The sequence below is a fragment of the Heterodontus francisci genome, chromosome 42 (assembly GCF_036365525.1).
Source record: "Heterodontus francisci isolate sHetFra1 chromosome 42, sHetFra1.hap1, whole genome shotgun sequence".
NCBI classification, from domain to species: domain Eukaryota; kingdom Metazoa; phylum Chordata; class Chondrichthyes; order Heterodontiformes; family Heterodontidae; genus Heterodontus; species Heterodontus francisci.
This window is the reverse complement of record NC_090412.1, coordinates 27324955-27335527: the sequence shown is the minus strand read 5'-3', so window position 1 is coordinate 27335527 and position 10573 is coordinate 27324955.

Below are 10573 nucleotides of genomic sequence, written 5' to 3'. Positions count from 1 at the left end.
CAGCCAGAGGCAAGTCCACCAGTAGGTAACATTAGAAAGAAAAACAAGGTGCACAAAGAATTGGGAGAGACAGATAGCACTAGAGTAATAAATAGTAAGGTATTAGGTGAGACAGAGTAGGAGGGACTATAATAAGGTCTAAATTAGGTTTACTGGACATGTATGGTGAGCTGTAGACATAGATAGCCATGTGAGAATATGAAGTCATGGTAATAAGGACCATAAAAAGACCATAAAAAAGATAGGACAGGGTACTAAATATTTCTGGATACTCCAGGTGTTCAACAAGACAAGGAAGGAAAGAAAGGGGGGTGGGTGGCTGATAGTATTGATGAAGGAGAATATTACAGTGCTGGAGAGAGAGAATGTCCTAGATGGATGAAGGACAAAATCTATTTGGTTAGAGCGAAGGAACATTCGAGGTACCACTACACCACTATCGGTCACCAACTTGTGGGAATTGCAAGGAAATGATGGTAGGATGCAAAAACTAAAGTAGTTATAATTATCTCCATATAGACTGGGATAGTAAAAGGGCAGAGTGGGGCAAGCGTTTCCTAAGTGTGTTCAGGAGGATTTTCTAGATCAGTATGTTTCCAGTTCAACAAGGAAGGAGGCATTGCTGGATCTGGTTCTGGAGAATGGGGTGGGACAAGTGGATCAAGTGTCAGTCGGGGAACATTTAGGGGACAGTGATCATAGTATCATAACGTTGAGGTTAGCTATGGAGAAGAACAAAGGGCAATTCAGAGTAAAAATAATTAATTGGGGGAGGGCCAATTTCAGTGAGGTGAGAACGTATCTGGCCCAGGTAAATTGGAATCAAAGATTGGCAGGCTAAACTGTAATTGAACAATGGGATGCCTTTAAAGAGGAGTTAGTTTGCGTGCAATCAAGGTACATTCCAACAAGGGGGGAAGGTAGAACAACCAAAGCCAGAGTTTCCTGGATAACATAAGAGGTAGAGTAAGAGGAAGCAGAGAAAGGGTGTATATGGCAGATGTCAGGTTGATAATACAAGTGAGAAGCAGGCTGAATACAGAAAGTTCAGAGAGGAAGAGAAAAAAGAAATGAGAGAGACAAAGGGAGAGTATGAGAAGAGACTGGCAGCCAACAAAAAAGGGAATCCAAAAGTTGTCTATATGCATAAAGATAGTAAAAAGGGTGGTAAGGGGAGAATTCACATCAGTTAGGGACAAAAAAGGAATTTACACATGGAGGCAGAGAGCCTGGCTGAGGTACTTAATTGCATTACTGGTTAAGGAGAATATCACAGCTGTACTGCAGGAGGACACCTCGAGGGGTCATGCAGCGAGGCAATATGGGTGGAGCTGCATCAGTATTCACCAAAGAGAGGGACTTGGTGGATGATGAGTCTAGGGAAGGGAGTGTAGACAGTCTGTGTCATGTCGTTATCAAAAAGGAGGAGGTGTTGGGCGTCTTGCAAAGCGTTAAGGTAGATAAGTCTCCAGGGCCTGATGGGATCTACCCCAGAATACTGAGGAAGGCAAGGGAAGAGATTGCTGGGGCCTTGATAGAAATCTTTGTATCCTCATTGGCCACAGGTGAGGTCCCAGAGGACTGGAGAATAGCCAATGTTGTTCCTTTGTTTAAGAAGGGTAGCAAGGATAATTCAGGAAATTATAGGCCGGTGAGCCTTACGTCAGTGGTAGGGAAATTATTAGAGAGGATTCTTCGGGACAGGATTTACTGCCATTTGGAAACAAATAACTTATTAGCGAGAGGCTACATGGTTTTGTGAAGGAGAGGTCGTGTCTCACTAACTTGATTGAGTTTTTTGAGGAAGTGACGAAGATGATTGATGAAGGAAGGGCAGTGGATGTTGTCTATATGGACTTCAGTAAAGCCTTTGACAAGGTCCCTCATGGCAGACTGGTGCAAAAGGTGAAGTCACACGGGATCAGAGGTGAGCTGGCAAGATGGATACAGAACTGGCTCGGTCATAGAATACAGAGGGTAGCAGTGGAAGGGTGCTTTTCTGAATGGAGGGATGTGACTAGTGGTGTTCCACAGGGATCAGTGCTGGGACCTTTGCTGTTTGTATTATATATAAATGATTTGGAGGAAAATGTAGCTGGTCTGATTAGTAAGTTTGCGGACGACACAAAAGTTGGTGAAGTTGCGGATAAAGAACAAAGAACAGTACAGCACAGGAACAGGCCATTCAGCCCTCCAAGCCTGCGCCGATTTTGATGCCTGCCTAAACTAACACCTTCTGCACTTCCAGGGCCCATATCCCTCTATTTCCTTCCTATTCATATATTTGTCAAGATGTCTCTTAAATGTCGCTATCGTATCTGCTTCCACCACCTCCCCTGGCAGCAAGTTCCAGGCACTCACCACCCTCTGTGTAAAAAACTTGCCTCGCACATCCCCTCTAAACTTTGCCCCTCGCACCTTAAACCTATGTCCCCTAGTAACTGACTCTTCCACCCTGGGAAAAAGCTTCTGACTATCCACTCTGTCCATGCCGCTCATAACTTTGTAAACCTCTATCATGTCGCCCCTCCACCTCCGTCGTTCCAGTGAAAACAATCCGAGTTTTTCCAACCTCTCCTCATAGCTAATGCCCTCCAGACCAGGCAACATCCTGGTAAACCTCCTCTGTACCCTCTCCAAAGCCTCCATGTCCTTCTGGTAGTGTGGCGACCAGAATTGCATGCAATAATATAGAATATATTATTATATTATATTATACAATAATATAGGATAGTGATGAGGATTGTCAGAGGATACAGCAGGATATAGATCGGTTGGAGACTTGGGCGGAGAAATGGTAGATGGCGTTTAATCCGGACAAATGTGAGGTAATGCATTTTGGAAGATCTAATACAGGTGGGAAGTATACAGTAAATGGCAGAACCCTTAGGAGTATTGACAGGCGTAGAGGTCCACAGGTCACTGAAAGTGGCAACGCAGGTGGATAAGGTAGTCAAGAAGGCATACGGCATGCTTGCCTTCATCGTTCGGGGCGTAACAATTGGCAAGTCATGCTGCAGCTAACCTTAGTTAGGCCACACTTAGAATATTGTGTACAATTCTGTTCACCACACTACCAGAAGGCTGTGGAGGCTTTGGAGAGGGTACAGAAGAGGCTTTCCAGGATGTTGCCTGGTCTGGAAGGCATTAGCTATGAGGAGAGGTTGGATAAACACGGATTGTTTTCACTGGAACGACGGAGGTGGAGGGACGACATGATAGAGGTTTACAAAGTATGAGCGGCATGGACAGAGTGGATAGTCAGAAGCTTGTTCCCAGGGTGGAAGAGTCAGCTACTAGGGGACATAGGTTTAAGGTGCGAGGGGCAAAGTTTAGAGGGGATGTGCGAGGCAAGTTTTTTACACAGAGGGTGGTGAGTGCCTGGAACTTGCTGCCAGGGGAGGTGGTGGAAGCAGATACGATAGCGACGTTTAAGAGGCATCTTGACAAATACATGAATAGGATGGGAATGGACGGATATGGTACCCGGAAGTGCAGAAGGTTTTAGTTTAGACAGGCATCAAGATCAGCGCAGGCTTGAAGGGCCGAATGGCCTGTTCCTGTGCTGTACTGTTCTTTGTTATTTGCACCTGTCTTTACCAAGGAAGAAGATGCTGCCAAAGTCATAGTGAAAGAGGAGGTAGTTGAAACACTGGAAGGGCTAAAATTTGAGGTATTAGAAAGACTGGCTGCATTTAAAGTTGAGAAGTCGCCAAGACTAGATGAGATGCATCAGAGGATACTGAAGGAAGTAAGAAATTGCAGAAGCACTGGCCGTAATCCTCCAATCCTCCTTCAATACAGGGGTGGTGCCAGAGGACAGGAGAACTGCAAACGTTACAGCCTTGTTAAAAAGACGAGTGTAAGGATAAAACCCAGCAACTACAGGCCAGTCAGTTTAACCTCGGTGATGAGAAAACTTTTAGTAACAATATCCAGGGAAAAACAGTCAATTGGACAAATGTAGCTTAATTAAGGAAAGCCAGCATGGATTTGTTAAGGGCAAATTGTGTTAACTAATCTGATTGAGTTTTTTGATGAGGTAACAGGAAGGGCTGATGAGGCTAATGCAGTTGATGTGCACAAACACAGTACTAAGACCACTGCGTTTCTTGTTCTGTATTAATGACCTAGAATTTGGGTGCACAATTTCAAAATTTTCAGATGACACAAAACTTGTGAACTATGAGGAGGGTAGTGATAGACTTCAAGGGAACATAGACATGCCGATGGAATGGGCAGACAAGTAGCAAATAACGTAGTAATGTAGTATAAGTAGTATCACGTGGGAAAATGTGAAGTCGTTCACTTTGGCAGGAAAAATAAAGCAGAGTATTACTTAAACGGAGAATGACTGCAGAATTCAGAGGTGCAGAGGGATCTAGGTGTTCTAGTGCAGGAGTCACAAAACATTAGTATGCAGGTACAGCCAGTAATAAAGAAGGCTAATTGGAATGCTATCCTTCATTACGAGAGGAATTGAAAATAAAAGTAAGGATGTTATGCTTCAGTTATACAGGGCATTGATGAGACCACATCTCGAATACTGTCTGCAGTTTTGGTCTCCTTATTTAAGGAAGAATGTGAATGTGTTGGAGGCGGTTCAGAGGAGGTTTACTAGATTGATACCTGGAATGAGTGGGTTGTCTTATGAGGAAAGGTTGGACAGACTGGGCTTATTTTCACTAGAGTTTAGGAGAGTGAGGGGAGACTTGATTGAAGTTTATAAGATCCTGAACAGTCTTGACAAGGTGGATGTAGAAAGGATGTTTCCTCTTGTGGGGGAGTCCAGAACTAGGGGGCACTGTTTTAAAATTAGGGGACGCCCTTTTAGGACAGAGATGAGGAGAAATCTTTTTTCTCTGAGGGTTGTGCGACTTTGGAACTCTCTGCCTCAGAAGGTGCTGGAGGTGGGGTCATTGAATATTTTTAAGGCAGAGGTAGATAGATTCTTGTTAGGCAAAGGAATCAAAGATTATCAGGGCACATGGGAGTGTGGAATTCGAGACATAAACAGATCAGCCATGATCTTATTGAATGGCAGAGCAGGCTTGAGGGGCTCAATGGCCTACTTCTTCTAATTCGTATGTTCATATGTTTGTAAATGAGGTTTAATGCAAAGAAGTGTAAAGTGATACATTTTGGAAGGAAGAACAAGGAGAAGCAATATAAAATGAAGGATACAATTCTAAAGCGGACGCAGAAACAGAGGGACCTGGGGGTATATGTGCACAAATCGTTGAAGGTGGCAGTGCAGGTTGAGAAAGCAGTTAAAAAGACATACGGGATCCTGGGTTTTCTAAATAGAAGTACAGAGTGCAAAAGCAAGTTATGGTGAACCTTTATGAAACACTAGTTCGGCTTCAACTGGAGTATTGTGTCCAATTCTGGGCACTGCACTTTAGGAAGAATGTCTTAAGAGAGTGTGCAAGAAAGATTATGAAAATGGTTCTGGGGAAGAGAGACTTCAGTTAAGAGGATAGATTGGAGAAGCTGGGGCTGTTTTCCTTAGTGAAGAGAAGGTTGAGAGGAGATTTGACAGAGGTGTCCAAAATCATGAGAGGTCTGGAACAAAGCAGATAGGAAGAAACTGTTGCCATTGGTGGAAGGGCCGAGAACCAGAAGGCACCAACTTAAGGTGATTGGAAGAAGAACCAGATGTGACATGAGGAAAACTATTTTACACAGCGAGTGGTTAGGATCTGGAATGCACTGTCTGAGAATGTGGTGGAGGCAGGTTCAGCGAGTGGTTAGGATCTGGAATGCACTGTCTGAGAGTGTGGTGGAGGCAGGTTCAGTGAGTGTTTAGGATCGGGAATGCACTGTCTGAGAGTGTGGTGGAGGCAGGTTCAGTGAGTGTTTAGGATCTGGAATGCACTGTCTGAGAGTGTGGTGGAGGCAGGTTCAGCGAGTGTTTAGGATCTGGAATGCACTGTCTGAGAGTGTGGTGGAGGCAGGTTCAGTGAGTGTTTAGGATTTGGAATGTACTGTCTGAGAGTGTGGTGGAGGCAGATTCAGCGAGTGTTTAGGATCTGGAAAGCAATGTCTGAGAGTGTGGTGGAGGCAGGTTCAGTGTGTGTTTAGGATTTGGAATGCACTGTCTGAGAGTGTGGTGGAGGCAGGTTCAGCGAGTGTTTAGGATCTGGAATGCACTGCCTGAGAGTGTGGTGGAGGCAGGTTCAGTGTGTGTTTAGGATTTGGAATGCACTGTCTGAGAGTGTGGTGGAGGCAGGTTCAGCGAGTGTTTAGGATCTGGAATGCAATGTCTGAGTGTGGTGGAGGCAGGTTCAGCGAGTGTTTAGGATCTGGAATACACTTTCTGAGAATGTGGTGGAGGCAGGTTCAGTGAGTGTTTAGGATCTGGAATGCACTGCCTGAGAGTGTGGTGGAGGCATGTTCAGTGTGTGTTTAGGATCTGGAATGCACTGTTTGAGAGTGTGGTGGAGGCAGTTTCAGTGAGTGTTTAGGATCTGGAATGCACTGCCTGAGAGTGCGGTGGAGGCAGGTTCAGCGAGTGTTTAGGATCTGGAATGCACTGTCTGAGAGTGTGGTGGAGGCAGGTTCAGCGAGTGTTTAGGATCTGGACTGCACTGTCTGAGTGTGGTGGAGGCAGGTTCAGCGAGTGTTTAGGATTTGGAATGCACTGCCTGAGAGTGTGGTGGAGGCAGGTTCAGCGAGTGTTTAGGATCTGGAATGCACTGCCTGAGAGTGCGGTGGAGGCAGGTTCAGTGATTGTTTAGGATTTGGAATGCACTGCCTGAGAGTGTGGTGGAGGCAGGTTCAGTGTGTGTTTAGGATCTGGAATGCACTGTCTGAGAGTGTGGTGGAGGCAGGTTCAGCGAGTGTTTAGGATCTGGACTGCACTGTCTGAGAGTGTGGTGGAGGCAGGTTCAGTGAGTGTTTAGGATCTGGAATGCACTGTCTGAGAATGTGGTGGAGGCAAGTTCAGTGAGTGTTTAGCATCTGGAATACACTGTCTGAGAGTGTGGTGGAGGCAGGTTCAGCGAGTGTTTAGCATCTGGAATGCACTGTCTGAGAGTGTGGTGGAGGCAGGTTCAGTGAGTGTTTAGGATCTGGAATGCACTGTCTGAGAGTGTGGTGGAGGCAGGTTCAGCGAGTGTTTAGCATCTGGAATGCACTGTCTGAGAGTGTAGTGGAGGCAGGTTCAGCGAGTGTTTAGGATCTGGAATGCACTGTCTGAGAGTGTGGTGGAGGCAGGTTCAGCGAGTGTTTAGCATCTGGAATGCAATGTCTGAGAGTGTGGTGGAGGCAGGTTCAGTGTGTGTTTAGGATTTGGAATGCACTGTCTGAGAGTGTGGTGGAGGCAGGTTCAGTGTGTGTTTAGGATCTGGAATGCACTGTCTGAGAGTGTGGTGGAGGCAGGTTCAGCGAGTGTTTAGGATCTGGAATGCACTGTCTGAGAGTGTGGTGGAGGCAGGTTCAGTGTGTGTTTAGGATTTGGAATGCACTGCCTGAGAGTGTGGTGGTGGCAGGTTCAGTGTGTGTTTAGGATTTGGAATGCACTGTCTGAGAGTGTGGTGGAGGCAGGTTCAGCGAGTGTTTAGGATCTGGAATGCAATGTCTGAGTGTGGTGGAGGCAGGTTCAGCGAGTGTTTAGCATCTGGAATGCAATGTCTGAGAGTGTGGTGGAGGCAGGTTCAGTGTGTGTTTAGGATTTGGAATGCACTGTCTGAGAGTGTGGTGGAGGCAGGTTCAGTGTGTGTTTAGGATCTGGAATGCACTGTCTGAGAGTGTGGTGGAGGCAGGTTCAGCGAGTGTTTAGGATCTGGAATGCACTGTCTGAGAGTGTGGTGGAGGCAGGTTCAGTGTGTGTTTAGGATTTGGAATGCACTTCCTGAGAGTGTGGTGGAGGCAGGTTCAGTGTGTGTTTAGGATTTGGAATGCACTGTCTGAGAGTGTGGTGGAGGCAGGTTCAGCGAGTGTTTAGGATCTGGAATGCACTGTCTGAGAGTGTGGTGGAGGCAGGTTCAGCGAGTGTTTAGGATCTGGACTGCACTGTCTGAGTGTGGTGGAGGCAGGTTCAGCGAGTGTTTAGGATTTGGAATGCACTGCCTGAGAGTGTGGTGGAGGCAGGTTCAGCGAGTGTTTAGGATCTGGAATGCACTGCCTGAGAGTGCGGTGGAGGCAGGTTCAGTGATTGTTTAGGATTTGGAATGCACTGCCTGAGAGTGTGGTGGAGGCAGGTTCAGTGTGTGTTTAGGATCTGGAATGCACTGTCTGAGAGTGTGGTGGAGGCAGGTTCAGCGAGTGTTTAGGATCTGGACTGCACTGTCTGAGAGTGTGGTGGAGGCAGGTTCAGTGAGTGTTTAGGATCTGGAATGCACTGTCTGAGAATGTGGTGGAGGCAAGTTCAGTGAGTGTTTAGCATCTGGAATACACTGTCTGAGAGTGTGGTGGAGGCAGGTTCAGCGAGTGTTTAGCATCTGGAATGCACTGTCTGAGAGTGTGGTGGAGGCAGGTTCAGTGAGTGTTTAGGATCTGGAATGCACTGTCTGAGAGTGTGGTGGAGGCAGGTTCAGCGAGTGTTTAGCATCTGGAATGCACTGTCTGAGAGTGTAGTGGAGGCAGGTTCAGCGAGTGTTTAGGATCTGGAATGCACTGTCTGAGAGTGTGGTGGAGGCAGGTTCAGCGAGTGTTTAGCATCTGGAATGCAATGTCTGAGAGTGTGGTGGAGGCAGGTTCAGTGTGTGTTTAGGATTTGGAATGCACTGTCTGAGAGTGTGGTGGAGGCAGGTTCAGTGTGTGTTTAGGATCTGGAATGCACTGTCTGAGAGTGTGGTGGAGGCAGGTTCAGCGAGTGTTTAGGATCTGGAATGCACTGTCTGAGAGTGTGGTGGAGGCAGGTTCAGTGTGTGTTTAGGATTTGGAATGCACTGCCTGAGAGTGTGGTGGAGGCAGGTTCAGTGTGTGTTTAGGATTTGGAATGCACTGTCTGAGAGTGTGGTGGAGGCAGGTTCAGCGAGTGTTTAGGATCTGGAATGCAATGTCTGAGTGTGGTGGAGGCAGGTTCAGCGAGTGTTTAGCATCTGGAATGCAATGTCTGAGAGTGTGGTGGAGGCAGGTTCAGTGTGTGTTTAGGATTTGGAATGCACTGTCTGAGAGTGTGGTGGAGGCAGGTTCAGTGTGTGTTTAGGATCTGGAATGCACTGTCTGAGAGTGTGGTGGAGGCATGTTCAGTGTGTGTTTAGGATCTGGAATGCACTGTTTGAGAGTGTGGTGGAGGCAGTTTCAGTGAGTGTTTAGGATCTGGAATGCACTGCCTGAGAGTGCGGTGGAGGCAGGTTCAGTGTGTGTTTAGGATTTGGAATGCACTGTCTGAGAGTGTGGTGGAGGCAGGTTCAGTGTGTGTTTAGGATCTGGAATGCAATGTCTGAGTGTGGTGGAGGCAGGTTCAGCGAGTGTTTAGCATCTGGAATGCACTGTCTGAGAGTGTGGTGGAGGCAGGTTCAGCGAGTGTTTAGCATCTGGAATGCACTGTCTGAGAGTGTGGTGGAGGCAGGTTCAGTGTGTGTTTAGGATTTGGAATGCACTGCCTGAGAGTGTGGTGGAGGCAGGTTCAGCGAGTGTTTAGGATCTGGAATGCAATGTCTGAGTGTGGTGGAGGCAGGTTCAGCGAGTGTTTAGCATCTGGAATGCAATGTCTGAGAGTGTGGTGGAGGCAGGTTCAGTGTGTGTTTAGGATTTGGAATGCACTGTCTGAGAGTGTGGTGGAGGCAGGTTCAGTGAGTGTTTAGGATCTGGAATGCAATGTCTGAGTGTGGTGGAGGCAGGTTCAGCGAGTGTTTAGCATCTGGAATGCACTGTCTGAGAGTGTGGTGGAGGCAGGTTCAGCGAGTGTTTAGCATCTGGAATGCACTGTCTGAGAGTGTGGTGGAGGCAGGTTCAGTGTGTGTTTAGGATCTGGAATGCAATGTCTGAGTGTGGTGGAGGCAGGTTCAGCGAGTGTTTAGCATCTGGAATGCACTGTCTGAGAGTGTGGTGGAGGCAGGTTCAGCGAGTGTTTAGCATCTGGAATGCACTGTCTGAGAGTGTGGTGGAGGCAGGTTCAGTGTGTGTTTAGGATTTGGAATGCACTGCCTGAGAGTGTGGTGGAGGCAGGTTCAGCGAGTGTTTAGGATCTGGAATGCAATGTCTGAGTGTGGTGGAGGCAGGTTCAGCGAGTGTTTAGCATCTGGAATGCAATGTCTGAGAGTGTGGTGGAGGCAGGTTCAGTGTGTGTTTAGGATTTGGAATGCACTGTCTGAGAGTGTGGTGGAGGCAGGTTCAGTGAGTGTTTAGGATCTGGAATGCACTGTCTGAGAGTGTGGTGGAGGCAGGTTCAGCGAGTGTTTAGGATCTGGAATGCACTGTCTGAGAGTGTGGTGGAGGCAGGTTCAGCGAGTGTTTAGGATCTGGAATGCAATGTCTGAGTGTGGTGGAGGCAGGTTCAGCGAGTGTTTAGCATCTGGAATGCAATGTCTGAGAGTGTGGTGGAGGCAGGTTCAGTGTGTGTTTAGGATTTGGAATGCACTGTCTGAGAGTGTGGTGGAGGCAGGTTCAGTGTGTGTTTAGG